Here is a 26,431-nt window from a genome sequence, read left to right on the forward strand (position 1 = left end):
TCTCAAAAAGATAAAAAAAATCAAAAGCAATAAAATAAACAGAAAAACTACTTTTTGATTCAAGTACTGCGGCTGTTGCTTTAATACAGTGTCTTTGTCATTCGTTTGGGACACAAAAGTTAGGTTAAATAAATGCTTCACCTAACTGACACAGGCACAAACTTCCAATTCTCTATGGAAGGTTTGAGATGAATAATAGTTCAACAGAAGAAAAAGCAAAAGCAAAATAATACATTCAGGATGATTTCACTTTCTCTCACCAAATAAAACCCAGATAATGTGTGTAAGAAACAACTTTGAGAAAGATGAGTTTCTTCTTGATTATTTATACCTCTCATTTTTTCTTCTTTCTCAAAACTACCCACACCTCTCATGTATATACACATTGAGATTAGAAATACTAATCACTACATAAGCCCTCGGAACTTTCTGAGTATATTTTTCGCTTACTTCACTTAGTTTGAGAAGAGCAAAAACAACATTCATATCTACACTTTACAGAAAACCCTGAGGCTTAAGAGAATTAAGGAGAGATTATAAATTGTTCAAGGACAAAAACAGAATCTAATATATCTTCTATCTTTTAATACAGCATTTCTCAATTTCTAAGAATCTATGTGACCAAAGCCCAGGGAGTATGAGGGCTGGGCAGCAATCACAGCACCTGAAACTGGAGGCTAGAGATGGTGAGATGGTGGCTAAATGAACAGAAACAAGGAAGAGGGATAGCATTGTTTTACCAGACAGTTTATTCTTTTTCAAAAGCCATTTATTTTTTCTACTTGCCAGTCCTTTCTTTCGTTTCTCCTCTTGGCTTCTTTCCTCCCACTCCAAGTTCTATACATGTATACATGTCAATGTCTGCAACCGTTTGCCCACAGTTTTGATCCAAAAGAGACCAATAACACTAACTTTATTTTTCACAATTAGAAACTTAAAGGAACAAATATATCCAATAACAGTACAGGAATTTAAAGTTAAACCAGTGGGAAAAACACAGTTTGCAAAAAAAAAAGAGAGAAGGAGAGAACACAGTTGACTGCAAAACCATTCACTCTAACTGCCTAATCATTTTAATTTACAGGATAAAAATTGGTACCAAGATTTTCCATTAATAGGAGTTTTCCTTTATAATTTTGTGTTTTCCGGAAATACAAGTTGCAGGGAAATTCCAATTTCATAATCAGGAGTATCCTCACATTTCAAATTTTCCTGTTGTCCTAATTTACTAAAATATATGGCATGTCTTCCTTCACAGGAGCTACTTCGCCTCCACACTTCCCTCACAAAACAATAGTAGGAATCCACCTCTCACTAGGGTAATGGGACAAGGGTTAATTGTTGTTAGATTACTGTTAAACATTACTAAATAACCATTGGTGCACTGTACCTTAAAACTGCACACTTCTAAATGGAGATCAGTTGGTCAATCACTTTTCTATGACCCTGGAGGAATACATACCTGTAGCTTAGACCTGAATTTATCCTAACTCTTGAGGGATGTGAACTTCATGGGATGAGTGACAACAGAGGTGGCCAGTTCAGGAATACAATCCTGGTGTCCCTCCCCATCTTTGGGAAGGGTATAAAGTAGAATCCCCCTTCCAATTCAACAAAAAGCAAAACTATAATCTTATTCCTTCCCCTCCTTCTCAAGGCATTTGAGAATAGGCCACAACCCAAACTAAGGCCTCTGGGGGGCCTGGGGAAGCAAGTGATGGGTGGGGTAAAGAAGTCTTCCTCAGCACTTGGCTTCCTGGGGTCCTGCCAAAAAGAATGGGGACCCTGGGGATTCTCCCTGCCCCACCTGACTTCTGCTAGGCAGCATGTTTAAAGTCAATTAATTAGAGTAATAATTAGTAAGGTACAGTAGGGGGAGGTGTTCCTACAGAAAATTAAAGTAGGGTAACTGAAGCTGAAGGCATCCTAGAAAGAGGGTCCTGGGTAGCCTCAATTCCCACAGCTCACACTCATCTTATTTGGAATGTCAGACTGAGGCTTTGGTCAAGTTATAGGGTTTTTTGTTAGTGTTTATATTTCCTTTAAATGATCTAGGAAGTAGGAGGCTAGGACAATTTACTGTGTTGACAGCATTTAGACCTTTTCTTGGTGCCCTGGCTGCCTCCTGGAAGGTCTATTAGCTCCACAGTTTTACTGAGCTCCTGCCAGTGTCAGCTGCTCCACAGACATCTTGAGGAAACTACTCTACAACCACAGCCATCTGCTGCTGAAGTAGTCCTCTGTCCTGAAGCCACTGCCTGGGGGCACAGAGCTTGGTATGATCAAATTCAGTGAATTCGAATCTGTAATCATTCCCACCCAGGCCAGAGTGAAGATCCCCACCTAGGGTTCCCGAAGAAGCTTGTCCCTGGAGTCACCCTGGTCCTTCATTTACATAAGGGACTAACTGTCATGTCTGGAGGGTCTGTGTCACCACTGAGGGCAGACAACCAGACCACATGCCATTTCAAAAATAATATTTTAATTAAATGAATCAGTGCTCTCAGATCTGGGTGCTGATGACTCATACTTGTAATCCTAGCTGCCATTCAGGAGGACGAGACCTGAGGATCCTGGTGTGAAGACAGCCTGAGCAGGAAAAGTGTGACAGACTCTTAATTCCAATTAACCACCAAAAAAACCCAAAACAAAACCCAGAAATGGAGCTGTGGCCCAAATGGTAGAGTACTAGCTCTGAGAAACAAAAAAGTAAAAGAAAAAGAAAAGAAATCTCAAGGACAATGCTCAGGACCTAAATTCAGGCCATAGCACTGGCACAAACAAAACAAACAAACAAACATCAACAAAAGCCAATGCTGTCATAGGATAATTTTCTAATTATGCATCACAAAACACTATGCCATATATAGCTGTTTTAGATATGACTTTCAGAATTACTAAGTTCTACCAGATAGATAATACATATAGATCATGAAAATGATGGATTAACAATTTCAAGTTCAAAGTATAAACATTATAAAAGTTAAGTTAATCTAAGCTAGGTGCCATTGACTTACACCTGTAATCCTAGACACCTAGGAGGCTGAGATCTGAAGATCACAGTTTGAAGCCAGCCTGTTTTCTCCCCATGAGACTCCTATCTCCAATTAACCAAAAACTGGAAGTGATGCTGTGGCTCAAGTAGTAGAGTGCTAGCTTTGAGCACAGAGTGGCTGAAGGACAGTGCTTAGCTCTGAGTTCAAGCCCACAACTGACCAAAAAAAAAAAAGGTAGGTTAATCTAACATGTTCTCCTAAATGAAATGCCAAATTGTGAAAGTAAATCTTTGTGTGTTCAGAATGTACAACATTAAGACTTACATGATCTATTGATGCAAATTTAGTCCTTTACAGTAAAAAAGAAGGGAAAAGATGGGACTCTAATCTATAGTTATCAAATGGTTAAAAGTGGTTACCAAATGGTTCAAGTGCATTTACTTGAATTGAATAAGAGCATTTCATCTGTCATGATTACAATTCTTGTGCAAAGAGTTGCTTACCATATCAACATAATTATTAAACCTGAATATAGAAGTATAATCATGTTCATCAAGTACAAGTGATGATTGGTAGTTGCTTTCTCTCCATTGTGGGTTCTCAGAGTCTTACTTGCAACATATACTATTATCATAGCTACTACTATAAACAGCATTTAAAAAGAAAATATAACCATAACTATATTGCGTTGGATACTTTAATCACACATAACACATATGTTTTTAAGTTCTTGGCCTTAAGAATAAATATCCTATTTAATATCCTATTTAAGAGCATTGAAGCTCAGAAGATTCATTAATGGAAATATAAGCAGTAAACCCTAAGTGAAAATTTTGTTTAATTCAAATAAAAGAGCAAAAAGTTACTATAGTGGTTACACTCCTGAGCCCTATATATAATTTATGCATATATATATATATATATATGTACACAATATGGAGTACCTTTTACACAACTTCTTTCCTGTGCTAAAGATTAGTCAAAGATCTCTGTGTCCTATAGCCAAGAATGGAATAATTGCTTGCATATTGTGGAATTTTGTTTTTATTCAGCAAATTTATGAGGTGTATTTTGGAGGGACAAGAATGGCTTAAACTATATATATATATTTTTTTACAAATTATGTCCTTGCTCCCATTCCTTAAAAATAAAATAATTTTAAAGCCACATATATTATGCTAACATGTTACAACTATCTTCATCTATGATGAACCAGAATCATATTAGACCTGTATGAGCGGCCCTTAAGCAGAATGCGTTAGGTGATTGGAGACATGCTCATTCTGCTCACTCTGCACCTCTTCATAGCATTTCACTAATGTCTTCTTTCTTTCCTTAGTTGTCTTCTCAGAAAATTGTTCATATTCACATCTCAATCACTCCTTAAAATTCTACAGCCAGGCACAATATGTTAATACCATCAAACTACCACAAAATACCCATCTATATGACTTACTAGTTACTGAATTCACAAGGCACTTTTTACCTTTTTTTTTTTTTTGCCAGTCCTGGGGCTTGAACTCAGGGCCTGGGCACTGTCTCTAGCTTCTTTTGCTCAAGGTTTGCACTCTACCACTTGAGCCGTAGCACCACTTCTGGCTTTTTCTGTTTATGTGGTACTGAGGAATCGAACCCAGGGCTTCATGCATGCTAGGCAAGCACTCTACCACTAAGCCACATTCTCGGCCCACTTTTTTTTTTTTTTCAAAGCATTTAGCCTTCTAGTCCATTCCCTTCTTTGGTACCACTCTTTCTGGGGCTTCCATTATTGCACATGCCCTATTTTTCTTATGACTTATTTTTGCTTCTTCTTTGGTAAATACCTCCTTATTTCTCCCTCCCTGAAAAGCAGGTGCCGCTTTGTATTTGTAAGGGACCTCAACCTTTTGAAATTGACTTCTATACTTTCTAGAGTGGTGGTCTTAGAATTTCCACCACATTAGTTCTTGCTCACGATGATCATTCTCAGATCAAGACACTTCTACTGAATAGTTCCTACATGGACTCGTGATGTAGTCATTCATCTATTATATCCTCCATGCATTATGTCTTGTCCATTCTCAACTTTCTCATCCGAATTCTTCTTGTTCTTCCTTTATCTACACAGTTGCCCAAGCCAGAAAAGTGTAACTCTATACCTCTTCCCTCTCTTTATCTCCAAGATGAACATAAATTAATATCCAATTTCAGATGCTTTTGAAAATGAAAGGGGATACATATTTTTAATAATTATGCTTGGAGAAAATGCACAAGTCAGAAGTGTCCTGGGTAACAGGACACGTCTTGCTCCTACAATCAGCTGCAAGACACTACACTTTGAAACTATTTCCTCTCTTTCCATCTCCAATCATACAACCTTAACTTGTATCCATATAATCTCTTATCCTGTTCATATGCAGTCGGCTGCATCTCTCTGAATGTCCTCTTTGGCTATTCTAAATCAAAATACACAGTATTTCAAATATGATAATCAGATAGGATCACTGCAGGGATTAGAAACTCCACTGACTTCCCACTCCTAAGACAAAGTCCATGAAAGCAGGAATGTTTTGCTTATCATTGTACTTCTAGCAGGGCTTAGAAAGGAGCAAAAATACAAAAAATACTAGTGGCACAAATGACAAAAAGTGACATTCATCCTGCATATAGTAGCTTGAATTAGCATATTAAAAATCAGCCGTCTTCCTAAACTCACAGGACTGTTTTGGATGGTCATTTAAGATAAATCTGGCATAGATATTTCTAAGTTGTCTCAGCATGTCATGCCCAAGGGCTAGTATTCCTCCTAGGGGTTCTTTTCACTGTCTCTCAACATCTACAACCAAACAAAATAAAGGTAATTCCACAGCCACACACAGAACAAGGATTTGGTGTCAGAGAAACTCTGTTCTGATTCTGTGTTCCTTCACTCATTTGATGAGATGCATTACTAGTTAGACTTCAGATCTGAAGAAAGTACCCAGGAAAATATTGAGCTAAGATGATTAGGAGGACAAGAACTATGGACACATATTTCTTATATATTCATATGTTATAATGTTTCATATATTATAACAAACTACAGCTATAGAAATTAAAAAAATATAAGCCAGGCTCCGGTGGCTCAGGCCTGTAATCCTAGCTACTCAGCAGGCTGAGATCTAAGGATAACGGTTCAAAGCCAGCCTAGGCAGGAAAGTCCGTGAGACTCTTATCTCCAATAAACCACTAGAAAACCGGAAGTGGCCCTGTGGCTCAAGCAGTAAAGTGCTTGCCTTGAGCTGAAGAGCGCAGGAACAGCATCCAAACCCAGAGTTCAAGCACCAAAATGGACCAAAAAAAAAAAAAAAAAGAAAAAGAAATTAAAAACATATAATATCAGAATGAAATACATACGGATAGAATTGGAAACTCCAGACAATGATTTTGATATAGGTCAAAATCTGATTATAGATTATTGGATAAATTCAAAAGTTGTATACAGGTAACTAGATATTGACATGGGGATTGATGATGACCTAAACTACTTTGTACAATGAAACAAGTTAACGTTCATCTCCCAATAATTTGCTGCATGATAATGAAGAAGTAGGCATCTCTAGAGCATCTACAAAATAAAAATGATTAGAAAGCTGGGCGCCAGTGACTCACACCTGTAATTCTAGCTACTCAGGAGGCTGAGATCTGAGGATTGCAGTTCACAAAAAGCCAGGGCAGGAAAGTCTGCTAGACTCTTATTTCCAATTAACCATCAGAAAACCGGAAATTGTGCTGTGGTTTAAGTGGTAGAGCACTCACCTTGAGCTAAAGAGCTCAGGGACAGCACCTAGGCCCCATGACCAACAAAAAATAAATAAATAAATAAAAATAAAAAAAATAGTACTTATATTATGTACCCTATAGGTATTCAAGCTTTATAACAGTGTGAAAACATTTTTTATAAATGGACATACTTGTGGTAAAAGTACTAGCAAATTCTATTGGGCAGATATAACCTGGGGCTTAGCCTTTTAGGTCTGTCATATAAAAATGAAAACTTATGAAAGAAGGGAAGTGACAGTATTAATAAAAACCAGTTTTTAAAACGTCTGAGCAGTCTGTCACATAAATATATAATGGTGGGTTTTGTAAAGCACATGTTATTAATTAAATAGCCTGCCACAGTGGACGTCTTAAGCCTTACAGGCATCTTGAAGTATTTATTATTTAACTGAACGATTCTTTGAAGTTGTTCTGCTTCATCACTTCATACGGTCTTAGGAAACCTGTACATTTTTAGATTGCAAACTATTAAAGATGGGTCATTGATTGTCATTGGTGAAATACTACACATCACACAGTTTAACAGCAGCTGGAGAATAATGTATTCTTACTTAATAAAGACTATTTTTTCAAAAAATTGCTGATGTGAAGAATAAAATTGTAGAACCCTATGAAGAAGTTAAAGAAATAGGAAACAAAAGTATCCATTAATATATTTAAAATCAATTTCGCATTACTTAAGTCTTAGAGTCACATTGCTTAATTTCATATTACTTAAGTCTTAGATTCACATTACTTAGGTCTTAGATTACCTAAATTTGTTTTGATTTTTAAATTACAGTTCAAGACATCACATGAAATTCTGAAGGAATGGCAGAAATATTTTAAAAAAATCCATGTGGCATGTTTTAGAAGTGTATTTAAAGATAAAAATGTATAAATGTCATTTTACTTTCTGGTAATTTAAAAGCAAATGCTTTATTGTACATATAACTATTTCATCAAGCTTCTTATTTAGTGAAAAGTATTCAGCTGGGAAAAGGAAAGCCTTAATATGCTGTCTTGCTTTTTAAAAACAGTTGAGTCCTATCTGGTATGTTATCTCTGAAATCTGCCATGGATATTCTCCTCAGATATCTAAAACATTCAAGACCATCAATCACAAATAAACCTGTTATAAGTCCTTTCCAGTAAGTCTGCAACAGATATAGATGGGGAAGGTAATGGAAGGCAGGAAAAAAGTGCTGCTCAAAATTGTATTCTCTGAAGATTTATACAGTAATCAAATCTGAAGTGAAAGTTTAGCATCTACTTCTGTGATAAATAACAAGTGAAGATTTCTCATACTTTGTCAACAGGTACTACCTACATAAGAGCACATTCAACTACAATATACTAATCAAAGTTTTAACATTTTTGAAAAGATGTATTAATCATAGAGTTAACTGAATTTATTTATGAATATTGGAACCATACTTTAAGAAAAACAAATCCTTTCAGTGTACTACTTGTTGATATAGAAGAGATCTGGTTTGGATTTTGGAACAAATCTGGTTTGATTAGATCTTGCTTGTATCTTGAATGGTTCCCCCCAAATCTATGTGCTAATGGCTTGGTTCTCCACTGTTGCATTGCTATTTGGAGGTGGTAGAACCTATAAGAAGTGGGCCCTAATTTCAGAAGTTAGGTGATCAGAGGTGTGACCTTGAAGAGGTCCAGCCCGTTTGCTGGACTACCAATGTCAGCTCTTTCGTTTTGCTGGGAAGCAAAGATAGATCCTCTGAAGACAGAGGATTCTTCTGCCTTCTACATTATAATATACTGTCTTGCCCAGGGACAGTATCAATGAGGCCACCTGATCATGAACCAAGGCTTCCAAAACAAACCCTTTTTGCTTTATAATGTGACTAGGGAAGGTAGTTCAATAGTGTATTTTTGTTACAACAACAGAAATCTGACTATCAAACACATGCACTAAGAGAACAATCTGACCAGGTGGAATGATTATACTTTTTACTACAGTAAAACCATTGATCTGGGTTCATATTCCATTTCACTTGCCATATATCAAGGATCTCAGGGAAACCAAGCTACTCAGTTTTCGCATCGGCAAGATGTACATGATAAATACATCTTCCATACCTTCCATATTGACATCAATATGCAGTGAGTCCTTAATAGTATTGTAATTTCCAAAAAAAGCAACATTAGAGAGAGAGAGAGAGAGGTAAGTCTTATTTCTAAAAACAGAGATTACTTGATCGTTAATTACTGACCTCATATTGTTTGAATGCTTGAACAGCACAAAACCACAAAACCTTGTATGTGACTAACACAATCAAATATAAACAAGGGCTTTCCTTCAAATAGTGTATCATCTGTAAGTGGATGCAGCTGTATTTGAAAGACTTGACTTAGAAGAGGCAAAATCAAGGTTCTGGCAGAGGAAGAAGAGATTGCATGTGGCTTGCTGACATCTTCATCACTTAAACAATAAAAGCACAATTCGATGTTCAGATAAGAAAAAACACACTTTGAAAGGGAAAATCTTTTTATGGTTTTAGTTTCGTGGATATAATAAAAAATAGAACTTAGGCTTTCTGACCTCTTGTGTCCTTTTTACTTGGAGAGAATGTTGTCAGTCCTCAAAAAATTCTTTTGCCACCACCTTGTTTTTGTTTTTGTTTTTTTAAGAGAAAAAAGAATAGAATTGTCAACCTTAACTACTATCTCATTAAAAGAGAAGTTAAAGAGAGAGAATCATAAAAATACATTGACAGGCCCAATGAATTCTTTCAGAAGGAAAAGCAGACTTAGATGGAGAGATAGAATCAATCCAGGAGAGTGATTGTATGAAATCACGAAAATAAATTTTAAATAAAAGAAAACCATACTTCATGCTTTGTCTTAAATACATGAGAATGGTACTTTATTTTGTCATTTTTTTGTTCCTTTCATAAATTATGCAAATTATTTGTTGTCCTTGGCATGTGTGTAGACTTGGGCAATCATCAATGAACAAAACACAGCATGCCTCCTCTCCATGCCATTTGCAACCCCCTTTGTGATGTAAATGATACACAAAGAAATAATCATCCTTTGATAGCAATAAGTCCCTTATCCTCTTAATATAATAAAGAAATCGCTTGCTGGGCGCCAGTGGCTCACGCCTGTAATCCTAGCTACTGAGGAGGCTGAGATCTGAGGACCATGGTTCAAAGCCAGCCTGGGAAGGAAAGTCTGTAAAACTCTTATCTCCAATAAACCACCAGAAAACTGGAAGTGGTGCTGTGGCTCAAGCAGTAGAGTGTTCGCCTTGAGCTGAAGAGCACAGAGACAGCGCCCAAGCCCAGAGTTCAAGCCCCATGACAGAAAGAAAGAAAGAAAGGAAGGAAGGAAGGAAGAAAGAAAGAAAGACAGACAGACAGACCTCAGGTGGCTACAATAGATTTGAGCATGTGGAGACCTTTCAGAAAAAGACATGGAGGATGATGGTATAGCTTTTTATGCATCTTCGGTAGACAGTCTCATAGCAACAGTAAAGGATTCTGTATGTATTTCTTCCATATACTCAGTAATAAAAGGAGTTCAGAGATAAGCTGTCTGGCTTATAAATAAGATTCTTTCCTCACCTCAAGTAATGAATGAGGTCAGACCACAACAATATCATTTCTATGAAGTCAGGTAATAGAAGTCTTTGCTTTTGCAGAACAACAAACCCATCCACATATATGCTATGGGCAAAGGAAGGGGAGTGGGAAGGACTTGCGTCTTGCACATATTGATTACAATGTGTGAGGCAGTAGAGTAGTGATGGACTATGAAAAGTAAAGTGGATTCGTTCAGCTGATGATTCTCTGGAACTGATGGAAAGAAGTTAAAACCAACAAAGCTGAATCATGGATCTACTACACATAGTCTTTACATAGCAGAACAGGCTATGGAACAACTAAGTATAAACTTTCAAGTGAAATGTTTTATAAAATGATAAATGTGGAGATGTTAGGGGAAATAAGCTTTGTGATAATGTCAGTGGTATTTTCTTTCTTCCCATGAACTGCAGGCTCAGAAGAGTCTCTTCCTTGAGGAAAAGTTTGGAATAATGAAACCTAGGCACTGCCTGTAATTAAAAGGTAAATGCACTTGACATTTTTGTTGGCACAAACTCAGAATGCCAGATCTGAACCAGTCATCCAAACATGTCATTCAAAACACAGATAAGGGGAGGAAAAAAAAAGAAAGGAAGCCACATTTGTATGGAATATATGGTGTATGCTAGAGAGGTAACTAAAAATCAAAACTCTAATAGTACTCAAATTATACAAGTATGATGTGCTCTAAAATATTAAAGATGATGTAGCTTTAAACTCGTTCTCTGCTCTTATTTGTAAATCAAAGGGTTAAGACAAGCTGTGTTTTTTGGCTGCTTGTAGTTATGAATTCTATTTTCATTTTGAACAGGTCATTTTCCACCTAGGCTTAGATAATTCATTAATCTGGCATATCTCAAGAGAACACACAACATGGTTTAAATCATATTAATAGAGGTTGCACTGCAATTTTCACAGGTGTTTATTTACTAAATTAGAGATTACCTTAATATGGGAGAGAGGAGCCAGATTAAAAAATGATTTTAGTTGATTTATGGCTATTCTAAGATAGGTTAGTATAAAATCTAAATTATTAATGTTTTGGAATTTAAGATTCATTTTTAATCTTAAATATCTTTTGGCGTTGAGTGAATGAATAGATAGAAGCTACTTTTTTAAAATGAGGAAGTATACTGGAGATTAAACTCATGGCTTGTGTTTAAGTTGGTGGTCTATCACTTGAGCCTTGCCTCCGGCCCTGTTTTTATTTGCTGGTTACTTTGGAGATGGAGTCTTGCAAACTCTTCTGTCCAGAATATCCTGAACTATGATCCTCCTCACCTTCTTGGAAGCTAGGATTATAGGAAAAGCAACTAATGCTTGGCTATAAACCACATTTTAATTGTTTATGCATGTGACTGATGGTATTGGGACTCAAATTCCAGGCTTGTGCTCTTGCTCAGTTTTTTCTCTCCTGGCTGGTGCTTTATTGCTTGAGCCACCTCTGCAATCCAGCTTTTTGCTAGTTAAATACAAATATGAATCTTGAGGATTTGCCTGACCAGACTGATTTTAAACCACAATTCTTAGCTCTCAGTTTCTTCCATGACCAGGATTTTTGGAGTGGGGCACTGGGTTTTTAGCTTTAAATGGCTGATTGTTGAAAATTATCTATTATTGGTTGTGGGGCTTGAACTCTGGGCCTAGGCACTGTCCCTGAGTTCTTCAGCTCAAGGTGAGTGCTCTACCGCTTGAGCCACAGTGTCACTTCCAGTTTTCTGTGGTTCATTAAGCTAAGAGTCTCTCAGACTTTCCTGCCTGGGCTGGCTTTGAAAGGAGATCCTCAGATCTCAGCCTCCCGAGCAGCCTAGGACTACAGGCGTCATCACCAGCACCTGGCTTAAGACTACATTTTGCAGTTTCTAATTATTAACTGGCTAACACACACTTAGATTTGAGACAATTCAATGGGTTACATTTTGTCTACTCTTAGATAATAAACCTTTTAATACTCAACACCTTCTCCTTGTGAGAATTGGACCTTTCAATAAAAGGAAGTTCCATCTGTTTCTTGAAGTCTGCTCTAAGACTCTCATCCACCCAGATCTGAATTCCTCCATCTTGGCTCATTGTCCCCATATCCCCTCCTATTGAACTAAACTCAGGAACTTCTTTAGACGAGCCCTTTACCACTGAGCTACATTCCAGTCCTAATGTGGTTTGGTTGTTGTTTGCTTGTTTTTTTAAAAAAATTTTATTTATTTATTTATTTATTTGCCAGCATCAGAGTCTCAAACTCAGGGCTTCATGCTCCCTCTAATTGCTTGGTCACAGCTGACATTCTACTACTCGAACCACATCTCCAGCCGAGGTTTTGTCTCACAGACTCTTCTACCCAAATAAGCTTTGAACCATAATCTTCCATGCCTCAGCTTCTTGAGTAGCTGGGTTTACAGGCGTGAACCACTGGCATCTTGCTAAGAATGGTTTAAAAAGAGCAAGAAAGCATTTCTGAAGGGATGAGTCACTGATGCTTAAGATAGGGGAATTTATACCAGTTTCTCTTACAATGAGGTGGCAATGTTCCTTCCTAGGTACTCTGTGGATTAAATAACACTGAAGTACAATGATAAAGGTCAGATCTAGATGTATCTTTTCCATATCTGTCTCTATGAGGGCATATACCAGCATTTCCACTTTCTAGAAAGGAAGAAAGATTTAAGCAATACATAGTTTTTACATAAGCAATTTGGCTCAATTGCCACTGTTGGGAAAATGTTTTAGAGTACAAATGCAAATAGGCTATTAACCTTTTGCCTACTCTTCCAAAGCTACAGTAGGTGATATAAATTAGTTCTTAGAAGGAATTAAGCTCCCATGATTGGTGTCTTCTGTTCTCCCATACTCCAGGAAATATTTTCTCCTGTAAGGTGGATGTACATTCTAGGCCAGTTCTGCCACAGGGACTTTTGCTTGTTTTGTTTTGGAAAATTTGCAACTCGAACATTTTGTCGCTTACTTTCCTTCTCAAATCTATTTGCCAGCAAAACAAGTAATTTTATTTTTCTTTGACCTTATGTATGCTTCCTTATTCAATCATTTCCAAATTCCTTGCACCCAATGCTCACGTGTGTCTTTCACTTACTGTTTTGAATTCCTTCAAGTTGGTTTCTAGAGTCCCATTACTACCCATAATCCCCAGCATATGGAGAAAAAGCAAATATGCCAGTATTTTGAAGGACGCCAGGAGGTACAGACCTCCAAAGTCATCAGATGACATAGTGGTATCTGGGAAGCTGTACCTCAGGAGGAGTACTCCTTCTCAGGCACTTCATTGAGCCTCATATTTATGAGGACTTCTTCAGTCACTTAACCCTTTATGTTTTCATATTTAGACAAGCTTTTCAAAAGAAAATCTCTCTTGCAGGTTTATGCTTACATAGGTGATTTGGTGCTGGATTCTACTTAACTGTGGTCACTTCGGATCATTAAAATGTTAAATGGTTAAATCCTATGTTCACAAGTTTTTTCCTGCTTTAAAATAAGGAATAATGTGTGTAACTAACTTGTGGTGAAGTGAGTAGTAGGGCTAGAAGAAATAGGGACAAGACAAAACAAGGCCGAGGCTAAAGGCTTAAAGCAAGCACAGTTTGAGAAACAGATCCATGAAAATATTCACTACTCTCTTTATAATTATTCCAAAATGCCTATTTTAAGATTAATTTTTAACTGTTCCGATTTAAAAAAAAAAGTTGAATTTTTTTGCAAGAAATACCACAAGAATTAAAAGTACTAGGAAAATTAAATTCAGTATTACAAGAAGTAAAGTTAAAATTAGTCTATTCTCACTCTTTCATTTCTTTCTCTCTATCCCTCCAATTTCTTCTCCTTTCATTTCCTGGATAATATACACTCAGTGCTCCCCCTGTTTCCTTTCTGTACCATATTGGCTTTGCGAGCACTCTCCGTGTAAGTTAGCCTTGTGACTGCAGACTGTGAGGGCAACGGGATGATGGCGTGATGCCCACCTAGGTTCCCCACTCTCACTTGCCAGCTTGGCTGCACTTGTGATTTTCAGGCTGTTATTATGGCATTATGAACTGGCAAAATTCTACCCACCCCTCAGAAGCAGACAGATTCAAAGGATTTCAATGCACATTGACATATGAAAGCAGATCCTGTCCGTCCCTGATAGTGGGATGAATGAACACAGGTACTTTCTATGACTTCTCTTGGGAACCAGTAGGTCTCAGGTGGGTCCAACTGATGCTATTGTTGCTTTGCACAATAGTAGGCATGTTTATCTACTGAGAGCCATGGGCAATGGGGAGGTCTGATTTCACTAAACGCTGAGGTAATGATGATGCTGATAGGTGTTGGGTTTTTTTTTTTACTTCAAGCTATGTCATATTAAAAAAATATTACTTTTACAAGTTATTCTAGAACAACAGTTTTAGCAACACAACCATTGCAGGAAAAGAAACTGCAGAGGAAATGGAGCACCTGTTCTCCTGATATTTTATGCTACCTCATTTACTTCTTTAACGTTCTCTAACTTGACCCACAGATCTGAAGAAATGAGACATCTGGACAATGTCTGAGAGTTCCAGTATGGAACATGACATATTCTTTGGAGGGGACATCTGCTGGCTTCTGAATGAAGGATTGAGACTTTAAAGATTCTTTGGGTAGCCTTATGAAAAGAGGGTGAGAAGTATAAGGATGAAATGTTCTTAGGGAAAACCTTCTGGAAAGTCTAAATATACATAAAATGCTTCTCAAAATGGTAGAAACCATAGGATATACTAACTCAGCCAAATTCCCATACTTAACTCTTTCTTCATTCTTCCATGTTTCTATACATTTCCTTCTGGACAAGATAGGATCTTGGACAACAATGTTGCTGCTTGGATAGTGTGGTCCGATGGGGGAAAAAAATTATGAGATGATTCTTGCTGGGAAAGGGTGGGCCTCGTCTGCTCCATTTTTGTGGATAATTGAAGCCATCTGGCTCTTACAGTGATCAGCAAACCCTAAACTTAGGATTTCTCAATAATATTTTTAAGGAACAAAAAAAGAACGGTCCCTATTGTATGCTTTCAGTTAGAACAAATGCATAAATTCAGTGTCAGGAAGAAACAGTTACTTAGTATTTTAATGACATATCAGTCTGCAACATGTTGACTAAAATTTGTAAATGACTAGCTGTCACCAGCAAGTTTACAGGGAATTCTAGCAAACATACTACAGTAAAATATAAGGTGTTTTGCTTGTTCTAGATGGCTGAGTGAAAAGATTTACAACTAGATAAGAACACAGTAGATTTATAAAAGTCACATCAGTCTAAGAACTGAAAAGACAGAGTCTCTAACTGAGATCAATGCTGACTACTCTCTTGGGAATTTGCATGGACATAGAAACCAGCTTCCCTCGATTGAGAGTAGTGTAGAACCTCACACTACTAGTCATGGTAGGAATGTCCTTTAAAAATAATTAAACTCATATTACAATTCAGTTCCCACTATAAAGTATTAAGAGAGCAAGTGGAAATTTAATAAATGTATTTGTGAGGAACCTGAGCAACTCCATTTTACTTAAGACCCCATCTCAGTTCTGCAACCTTGACCTATTCCAGCCACAGACAGTCCTGGGAACCCTAGATGCCAGGATGTCGAGATATCTCAAATAGCCTTGCACAGAAATCCTGGGAAGCACCGATGGTGTAGTGTTTGCTTAAGGCAGGACCTCGAGGTATCTGAAATTCCAGAACAGCCCCTCCTGGGGTCTGGTGACCATTATCTAAACCCGACACCCTGCAGTTTAGCAAGTATCCTCTTGAAGACTCCCCTGTGGTGCAAGCCAATCAGCTTAAAGTACCTCAGTCCCCTTGATCTAACCAACAACCAGTTTCTGGTCCTTTCCCGCTTTGTAGTGCGCCAATCTTACCATAGAGTTGTTTTATGTTTTTCCCACGGTGTGTAATGATTTGTTACAAGGTGCTATGATGTATGCAAAGTCCCTGCCTTCCCCAAAAAGTGTATGAAAGGTGCTGTAACCCTGGGCTCAGGGCCTCTCAGCGTCATCTGTTGCTGCTATGTACGTCTGAGGGGACCAAGCTCAAGCTTGCAATAAAGACTCCTTTTGCTTTTACATTGGTGATGGTCTCTGGTGATCTTTTGGGGAAGGATTTCCAAATTTGGCTTTACATTTGGAGGTGAAACTTGGGGAAATAACTAGGATAAGTAAAGTCAAGGAAGAGGGGATCCTATGAATGAATGCATTACTGCCTTTAGAAGGGGAAGGAAGGAGACCTAAGTTAGCAAGCTTGCTAATACCACCACATGGTGCCTTGCACAACCTTGGGATTTTACAGAGTCCTCAGTAGCAAAGGCTCCTTAACAGATTTGACTCCTTAACTCCTTAGCCCTGGACCTTTAGAACCAGGAGATAGATAGATAGATAGATAGATAGATAGATAGATAGATAGATAGATAGACAGATAGATAGAGATATACATATAGATAGATAGAGATATATCTCTATCTATATGTATAAATACATATATACATACATATATGTATATATATGATGCTAATAATTCAGAAAACAGAATAAGAATACACTTTCATTTGTATGGTGTAATGTGTTTATATTCAAGCATTAGCTTCTGGCTTTGAATGAATGCCTATTAAACTTCTCTGGAGGCTCGATAACTCCAAAGCACATCCCAGTCCTTCTTATTTTTTCTGCTCTCATTCAAGCCTGGACTTGGTATTCCTACTCTCCTTTCTACCATTCTTATTATCTTTCTACCATTCTTATTATATTCACTGAATCTGTCCCTAGGATGTCCTTTATTTTGCTACAGATTCCTACTAAAACTCAGCTGGGAAGTCTTCTTTTTAAACACACACACACATCACACACACAATCTTTTTATCAGCATATACATTTTAACAGAACTATTCCATCTCTTATTTTGAACTAAAATAAAGAACATTCTGAAGGCAGTGAAGCAATTCACATATGTTTGTCGCTTTCTACTCTCTCTCCCAAATAGGCATTTAACCTATTTCCACAATTCAGCTATTTAAATGTTCAAAGTCATAAGTCACTCAATCATTTAAGTACATTGCATTTAAGCCATACTCACATACTAAAATAATTCCTTGCAAAATCTGGGTAAACATCTGCACAAATCTTCTCCTGTCACATTACCATGTACTTTGGTAACTGAATCTAACCACATGACCACAAGTTCTTGCATTGTAACAGATGATGTTCTCAATATAAGATTCTGTTGCTATGGCTTCAGCAAAGCACCATCTTATGAAATCTCTTATTTACCAGGAATATTTTCAAGGAGAAAAAAAAGATGCTTATCTATTATATGTTTACATTTACAAAAAATGCAAATTTGGCATCAACTGTAAAAATTAATGTTAATATTTTTCCATGTACAAAGCAGAACTACATTTCAACTGATTCTGATAACATCCAGCACATTCTGCAGCATCACTATACTTTTGCAGTTCATTAACATGTGTCAATAGAATGAATACGAGAGAATAAAATGTAAACTTTTACAACTAAGGTCATACATAGTGCTAGCTTGTTTGGTATTATAAGAAGTATCTCTCTGACATATGTGGAATAAATTCTACAGAGCCAAAAGAATTTGTTAGTCCTTTTAAATTAGATTATCTCAAGCCATTCCTAAATCCCTAGCAAACAATGAACCATAGTTCTGCATTCTGCTTGAATGAACTTGGCTGACAACAAAGATTTGCATAAGACACTCTTTCCCTCTGAGGCTGTTTTGTTTTCCTTTATTAGCTTGTATGCATTCATATTCCGAAGTCTCTGATTCAAGCAGATTGTTTTCTCCAACTTTTGTTATATCAGTTATTTAATCTGAACCTCAAAGGATACAACACAGTTTTTTGCTAAATTGTCCTACCTTGTATAGAAAGAATAGGTAAACACATTTACATAAGGGAGAAAAATCAATGTGCTTTTTAAAAAATTATAATTAGAAAATTCTGGTTAGATCCCACCTCAATAAGATAAAATGCTGACTAAATAAGTATACCTCAGGGAAAAGGGCCATAAAATAAATTTTCCATGTACATATTTGTTTTCCATGTTTGCTGTAAGAAATTCACAAATCTCATGGGTAGAAACAACACTTGGTATATTTTGGCGAACTGCAAGTCAAAAGGCAATGTGGCTGGGCCACACGAAGGTATCAGTAGAACTGGGCTCACACCTGAGGCTCATGTGGCTCAATTACTAGTCTCTTCCTGCAAAGGGAAGCTGTTTGTTACTCTATGACATCAAGGCAGTTTCTAACTCTTTGTCATATAGTTTTCTGTTCTCTTGTGTGTCAAATCTTCCTCTGTTCTACCTCTTTCTTCATTAATGGAAACAAATCTTTCAGTAACTTCTAATATCACAGAAAGAAAAATTTACATGTGTATTTATTTGTTTGTTTGTTTATTAATTATGTTTTGGCAAGTTCTAGTGCTTGAACTCAGGGCCTAGGTTCTGTCTTAGGCTTCATTTGCTTAAGGTTAGCACTCTACCACTTGAGCCACAGCTCCACTTCCAGCTTTTTTGGTAGATGATTGGAGTTGGGAGTCTCATGGACTTTCCTGCCCAGGCTGGATTTGAACCATGTGTAAGCATCATGTCCACCTTTGGTCCTCAGCTTCACCCGGACCTGAGCTCCTCCCTGCCCTGGCTCCTTTCTCTCTCCACCCAGACCCACCTGAGCTCCCATCTACCTCACTTCCTATGCCCAGACTCCTCCTGCTACCTGGATAGTAAAGGGTACGCTGTGCTCCCTCTTGGGGGAATTATGGCTTCTCTAATAAACCTTATAATAATCTTTCTCTTGTGTCTGCCTGCTTCTGCGTGGTCCCCTGGGATAGATGTGTGGGATCCTTCACCATGATCCTCAGATGTCAGTCTCCTGAATAGTTAGGATTATAGACATGAGCCACCTGCAATTGGCTATAATAATTTGTGTATAACAAATATAAAATTATCAGTGCTTTGGCCATCTTAAGTTAAAAGCCCTTTACCATAAAATAAATACATGTGTTTATGGAGAACATAGGCCTGCAGGCTATATGAAGCCTGTGAAATCATTTAGTACTTGACAGGACAGACATGCAGACTTCTCAAATACTTTGCCTAGGGTGTCTGTCTGCTGTACTGATAATTTTGTATAGCTCACAGATCATGTTATAAATATTAAAATGGTCCTTGGAAGAAAAAAGGCTTGCCACCCTGCTAGACTTTATTCAAAGAAATTTATAATCCCTGTAACTTCCCTATACAAACACACACACACACATACACACACACACGTATAGTAAAAATCAGAAATGTTTATAGCATAGTGACAATTTCTCATTCTTAGTATGTAATTTCTTATTCTTAGTATGTAATTCATTTCTTGGATTATTAGCTGCAGTACATAATGCAACAAAATACAAAATACCTGTTTCATGGTAATTCTCATCTATAAGCTGTTTGCCTTACTCTTCCTTACAAGGACATATCTGACTCACTTTAAGGCTCATCATGCTAATCCATGATAATTTTTCCCTGGTGAGATCCTTTACTTAATCTCTTTGAAAGGTAACATTTAACATGTTCCAGAATCTGATACTATTATTAGTAGCATAAGATCTGATATTATTATTTTAACTATCCACATTTCTAAGACTTGTTACATGATACTTTTCAAGGTACATACTTTGGTAACCAAAGGAATCAAGAGATCTAAGTGACGCAACTGTGAACAAGGAAGAAAACTAAACCTGTCCTAGTTTTCTACTCATTCACACAAATACTTGTCATAAAAGGTCCTGCCATACTTTATTCTCCTGGTTTTACATGTGTTAAAAATAGAATAACAATCCAGTCATAGTAGCTATTTCTAATAGCTAAAAGCCAGCCTTTGAAAGACTGATGAGTTAGTACCTAGTTTAGAAAACAGTTCGAGGCAGGAAAAAAAAAAGTATCTTCTGACATGAAACAAATTATTCTGCAATTGTTTTGTGAGAACCAGTTTTCTCATCTTTAATGTGAGATAAATAATTCCTGCTTTGTGGGTTTATAATAAGGATTATTAACTATATGTTTAAGAGCTTGGAAGAGCTTAGCGCACAGTGAGAATGTAACAGCTTTCACTATCAATGTGAAGAAGTGAGCAGTCAACAGCACACAGCACGTTTTATTCTTGAGAATATTATATAATTAAAAAAAAACCTTCTTTCTTTGTAGCCTATCTTATGTAGCAGCTCTTTGTCATGTATTTGCTTTTAAAGGAATAGAGATTTAGTTGCAGTTAAGTGGGTTATTACTCACTTTTGCCATTTTTCCTTCCCACTGTGCTAAGTAGAACATAACACCACAGTGAAATTGTGGTTGACCCAGAACTGTAGCCAGCATCCCATTTCATTCACTTTGCATTTTTAATCCCTTTAACAAATGTTTTAAGCAGCTGTTAAGTTATCGGAGGAAGCAGTGTTAAGTCTGATCCAAGCTCTGCTTTCATGGAGCCTGTACTGGAGAAGGGGAGGTGGGCACTAATTTCCATGATACATAGGAAAAAGTCAATTTATGCCTTTTTCACACTTTCTTATTTCACAACCATCAGAAAAACATTGGAATAATTGTTGGATCTCATCTATTTAACTCATAATTTATACCAAGCCCTTGATCTACAGCTAATTCATTGGCAAGAGAACAAAATATCTACTTCCCCCCACCCCTTAAATATGATGAATGACTTAACTCATCATTTCTTGGGTTAATGAACACATTAGATTCCTTAAGAGCAAACTCTACAAGTCCATTTCTCTACTACATAAGCATGAATTTAGCCATCAGATTTTTTTATTGTTTGGCATTCACTAGATCACCTGCTGCAGAAATAGGCATGTTGTGCAATAATATAAGTCATGCAGTGCAGTGATCACGTGAAACGAGTAAGACATTTCCTAAATTTAAGAGTTCAGAGACTTTCAGGAAATTGGATACCTAAAAAGTCAAACTGACCTTTAATTTTTTTTCCCACAGATTTCTCCGTAGAATGGATGATCATTTAGGAGCATCATAAATGCCAAGTTCTTCTAATATATTATTTCAATTAACTTTCACAAGCACCTCTGGGACTTGCTGTATCTCCTTTTTCTAGGCAAGGACTGGGATGCAGAGGTAGAGATTACCTCTTTCCTATATACAAGGCATTTCCTCCACTGATGGTTCTGATTCTACCTCCTATTCCGCCCAATCGAATGCATCTTTAAAGCACAGTTGTGTGGTTGTTGTTGTTTGTCCTTCAGTTCTTCAGCTCAAGGCTAGTGCTCTACCACTTGATCCACAGTGCTACTTCAGCTTTTTCTGCTTATGTGGTGTTGAGAAATCGAACCCAGGGCCTCATGCATATGAGGGAAGCACTCTACCACTGAGCTACCTTCCCAGCCCCAAAGCGAAGATCTAAATATAAGTCTATCATCACCTTCTTTAAAAGTGTACAGGCTTTCAGGGAAAAAAAAATGGAAATAGGGAATAAAAGAGCAGTCCCATGATTTATGATAGTATTTAGTCACTAACAATAAAAATACCCATGAATGTGAGAAAAGCTTAGGATATAACTGCAACTACAAAATTATTTGTAGCGAATCACCATCATTGAAATTAGGGGAAATATTGACATAAGCATTTGATGAAAAGTAAAAACAAGAATACTAATAGTTGTTTCTGATATTATGTCCAAACATTTTTACATGTTACTCAATTATTTTAAACTTTTTTTTTTCTTTTTTGCCAGTTCTTGGGCTTGAACTCTGGGGGACCTGAGCACTGTTCCTAAGCTTCTTTTGCTTAAGTTTAGCATTCTATCACTTAAGCCACAGGTTCACTTCTGGCTTTTTCTGTGATTAAAGGTAAGAGTCTCATGGACTTTCCAGCTTGGGCTGGGCCGGAACCTCGGTCCTCAGATCTCAGTAGCTAGGATTACAGGTGTGAGCCATCAGACGCCTGGCTATTATAATCATTTTTAAAGGAGAGAAGACGGATACCTGCTCCTCTGTTCTAAGGCAGTTAAACCTTCAATCTCACAGCTGTTTCATAGCTCAGTACTATTAACTTAATGTCATATAAATTTTTCTACAAACTTTTCCTTAACATCCTATTAGCTTTTGTGATCTCATACCTTGGTTCATGCTGCTGCATTTATGGCTTCTAGTCCTTTCCACCACTTATCTAAGAACCATTTTATATGGCATTCTGCTTCACATCTACACACTGAATGACACCAACTATTGCCTCCTCTATCAGGCTTCCCACTAGCCACAAGTCTAAGGAGTGTGAAAATCTTATTTTTAAAAGCTGCTCAATACTTAGTGTAGGACATGTGGCAGAGAGTAGGTGTGCATCAGAATCACATGGATTAAGTGTTTTTAGAAACTTTTAAAAAGTGAGAACATTTGTCTTTTTATATGATGCTTTAGTGGTTTCTGATTTATTAGGATACAAAATGAATTCCATTTTGATAGTGCAATACTTCCAACTTTCTGGTTTCTGCTATGGTCCCAGTTCTTCAGAGTTCGGAGTCAAAACAAGGTGAGAGCTGTGCTGGACTATTTGTGACTTCAATCATGCATCTTCTACTGTGAGCGCTAATGTCAAATATCTTACTATGCTCATGCTTCAAAAAACTTGAGAGTACCATGTTCCAGGTGTGCTAGAGAATGAGGATGAATGATAAAAGATGATAGAATCTGTGTTGTCAAAAATATCAATACTTTAGGTTAGGTTCCCTTGCAGCAGAGTCTGAGATAAGAATTTGGTACATATGATTTATTAAAGAACTGTTCTTAGATGAAAAAGACAGAGGCAGGAGACAAAAGGATACGTAAGAATATGCTCTTAGTTGCAGTCAAACTTTAACCTGATCTCATGGGGACCTTAAGAGTGAAAACCGTGAGAGCTGATCTGGCCTTAAAATAAGGGAGTGACCTACCTTTTGTACATCATACCCCCTTGCCAGTCACTAGCTGTGAGCCAGTGATAGAGAGGTGGGCCTCGTAGGTGCTAGGCCAAGCAAATGTTTTCTGCTAGGACTCAAACACCAGCAACTAACATAGCAACTTGGAATTTTTATAAGTTTGGTAAAAGGAATCTGGCCAGGGCATAAAAAGCAAATGTTGTTGCACAAAAACACAACTTTTAAATGACAAACTAATGGGCACATTAGGAATAATATTAAGCAGCAAGAAAGGAGATACATTTTAAAAATATAAAGCACAAGGCCTGCAACTTAAACAGCAGTGTTTCAAGAAGACCTTAGAACCAACTTCTACCAGAAAGTGTCTTGGCCATGTGAAACCTAGATGCTTCTTGGTTTCTACTTCTAGCTATGCATCATGGATCATTTTAGTCTCATCACAGTGTTCACAGGCAAGGCTCAAGCTGAAAAAAGAAGGTTTCTTCATTTCCATGAAATAAGCCCTACCTGGCTGATCAAGCAGCACCTGCTTGTTCTTCTGAAAGCAGCTCATTCTCCACAAAGCTTTACACATCTGGTTTGCTTTTTATTTCCCCAAGGCAAAAATCAAGTTCAAGAAGAATCTTTATCATAGTTCCCCTTAAAAGAACTCTCTCCAGATTATACTAAACTTTCCACATGGAAAGTGGTATGAAAATCTGAATAATGCCTGGTAGAGTCAGAATATTCATTCCCCGCCCCTCTCCCCACACAGTTATAAGACACTTATTAGGTCTAAAAGATGATGAAATAAAAATGAAATTTCAAGTTTGGGAGAAATGTTGCACACCATGCTATCAGTAAATTATTACTATTATTGTTAGTATCAGAGATGGGGTCTTGTTAAATAGTTCACTCTGATTTGCCTTGATGTTTGATCTTATCTCAGCAGACTGAGTGCTGGGAGTACAGGTGTGAATCACCACTAGTGGCTAGTAGTAGAAATTTAAAAAAATACAATAAAATCATATGTACAAGCTCTATATGAAATAGACTAAGAAAATAGGCATTGTAGGTGAAGCAGAAGCAACACACCTAAGATGTGAATGCCTTTACTTCCTGTTGCTCCACATACACTCATTCAATTGGATTTATAGTTTGGGCAACTTTGCATGGATAGTGATTTGACTAAGGCCTCCACAATAAGTTTATACCCAATTCTAGACTGGTACATTTTCTATCAGTTAAATCTGGAATTCCTGCTCTCTGAAACTTTGTACTTTAGGAAAAGAGAAATTTGCACTTATCATACAAAGTTGAATGATACAAATGTCATATAAATGCTGTGGAGAGAAGATGAAAAATGGAATTCCCCAAATCATTCACAGAAGAAACTAACGAAGAATTTTTGACATCCATGGAATAGTTGAATGCTCTGTGTGAGAATAGACATGGTAGTACATGCCTATGGCAGGATAATTGCAAATCTGAAACCAGCCTGAGCCACACAGTGAGTTCCAGGTCAGCTTGTATGTATGGAGATCACTCCTTAAAAGACACACACACACACACACACACACACACACACACACACACACACACACACACACACACACACAAAATGGGGCTGGGAAGGTGGCTCAGTGGTAGAGTGCTTGCCTTGCATGCATGAGGCCCTTGGTTCAATTCCTCAGCACCACCTAAGCAGAAAAAGCTGGAAATGGTCCTGTGTCTCAAGTGGTAGAGAAACAGAAAGAATAAAATATACTAGACATAGTAAAGATCCTTGTTGTTATTGTTGGAGGTACAGAATGAGTGAGAAAATAAAAGACAATGAAAATTCTAGTTCCATGTGTTTAAATTAACTATTCTTGTCTCATAATAGTCCTCTCATCTTTAAGTGTTTCTATAATGAAAACCACTTGAAGTCAGCCTTAATTGTGTGTGTGTGTGTGTGTGTGTGTGTGTGTGGCCACATGCACGTGTGTGCTGGTAGTTCAGGCTGCCCATAGAGACCCAAATTCTTGTCTAGCTTTCTTGATCAAGGCTGGTTTTCTACTGTGAGCTATGCGTCCACATCTGGCTTTCTGCTATTTAATTGGGGATAAAAGTCTTGGAGGATTGGTCTGCCCAAGCTGATTTTGAACCATGATCCTCAGATCTCAGTTTCCTGAGATTACAGGCATGGTTGTTAGCATTACAGACATGAGTTATTCGTGCCTGGATGATTTTTATTTTCATTTTTAAATTTCCGATTTGCAGCTCTTGAAATAATTTTAATGAAATAAAGAATCAACAGAGACATATTGTTCTTTCTTTTTCTCTAGGACAAACCTCAGCACATCACAGTGTGTGTGGGTCAGTATCCTGTTCCTCCCATAGTGCCATCCAGACGTTATGATGCTCAGCTGCAGGCTGCAGCAGGCCAGTGGCAGCAGTTACACAGCAGGGACTCTGCTGGCAAAGGCAGGTGTGTTTTGAACAGTTTAATGTTTCTGTTCGGTTGTGCTTACTCTGATCTCAAACATCCTGTTTGATTGTGACTTATGACCTGTTCCTAATTTCCAGCTTCAGCATCATGCAAACTACCCAGGCTTCCTCTTTTTTGCCTTCCTATAGTTCCTGCCTCCTAAGTTTTACTTTCAAATCAATGATGGCTGGTGTCTGCTCTACCCATTCTTCTTGCTTCCCTGAGGTATGTTTTTAAAATTTATTTATCTATTTTTAGTTTAGCAACTTGTAGTTTTCCTCCTTCAGGCTTCCAGCTCTGTATGAAATGAATAATCATGCTGTTTTTCTCAGGCTTAGCCAGTTGTGTAATTCACATCAGCAACAGAAGACTGGCTCTTCAGTTATACGTTAGTAAAACTACCATGCCAGTAGCTTCATCTATTCATACTTTTCAGAGAATAATTTGAGCTCCGATGATACACAGTTCCACAGATTTTTCAACTATATACATGGGTTATTTACAATGAAATAAGGCTTCTTCATTGTAAATTGGTATAAAAAAAAGGTCAAGTAAACATCAAAGATGATTATAGTCCATTTAGTGGTAAGGGTAAAAAAATGTTGTACTCTTTATGAAAAGAATAATT

General features: G+C 37.4%; 1 protein-coding gene across 5 annotated transcripts in view; it reads right to left on the minus strand.

The window, feature by feature from the left end:
- The window catches only part of Ptprk (protein tyrosine phosphatase receptor type K), a 504,742-nt gene that overhangs the window by 45,862 nt on the left and 432,449 nt on the right, over positions 1–26,431 (minus strand). The gene's annotated exons all lie outside the window — the stretch shown is intronic.

This window comes from Dipodomys spectabilis, unplaced genomic scaffold (genome assembly GCF_019054845.1).
Source record: "Dipodomys spectabilis isolate Male_0828 unplaced genomic scaffold, ASM1905484v1 ptg000001l, whole genome shotgun sequence".
NCBI lineage: Eukaryota > Metazoa > Chordata > Mammalia > Rodentia > Heteromyidae > Dipodomys > Dipodomys spectabilis.